The sequence below is a fragment of the Salvelinus alpinus genome, chromosome 7 (assembly GCF_045679555.1).
Source record: "Salvelinus alpinus chromosome 7, SLU_Salpinus.1, whole genome shotgun sequence".
Classification (NCBI taxonomy): Eukaryota; Metazoa; Chordata; class Actinopteri; order Salmoniformes; family Salmonidae; genus Salvelinus; species Salvelinus alpinus.
The window spans coordinates 56,549,920-56,550,646 of NC_092092.1; positions in this window are offsets into that span (position 1 = coordinate 56,549,920).

Genomic DNA, 727 nt, shown 5'->3' on the forward strand with positions numbered 1-727 from the left:
ATTAGAACACACCAAAAACTACACATATCTAGGACTAAATATCAGCAACACAGGTAGCTTTCACATGGCTGTGAATGAGCTGAGAGACAAAGCAAGAAGAGCATTCTATGCCATTAAAAGGAACATCAAAATTCCAATTCCAATTAGAATCTGGCTCAAAATTTTTCAATCAGTTATAGAACCAATTGCTCTATATGGCAGTGAAGTATGGGGTCCACTCTCTAATAATGAATTCACTAAATGGGACAAACATCCAATTGAAGTATTGCATGCAGAGTTTTGCAAGACTGTATTGCAAGTACAAAGAAAAACTCCAAATAACGCATGTAGGGCAGAATTGGGCCAATATCCCCTCCTCATTCGAATAGAAAAAAGAGCCATCAAATTTTACAACCATCTAAAAACAAGTGACCCTAAAACATTCCATCACACAGCTCTACAATGTCAAGAGATGAAACCAGAGAAGAGTCCCCTCAGCCAGCTGGTTCTGAGGCTCAGTTCACCAACCCAAACCAACCCCATAGAGCCTCGGGACAGCCCTCAGAAAATCTGGCCCAACCAAATCATCACAAAACAAAAAGAAAAATATATAACCTATTGGAAAGACACCACAAAAAATCAAAGTAAACTTCAATGCTATTTGGCTCTAAACAGACAGTACATGGTGGCAGACTATCTGACCACTGTGACTGATAGAAAACTGAGGAAAACATTGACTAGGTACAGA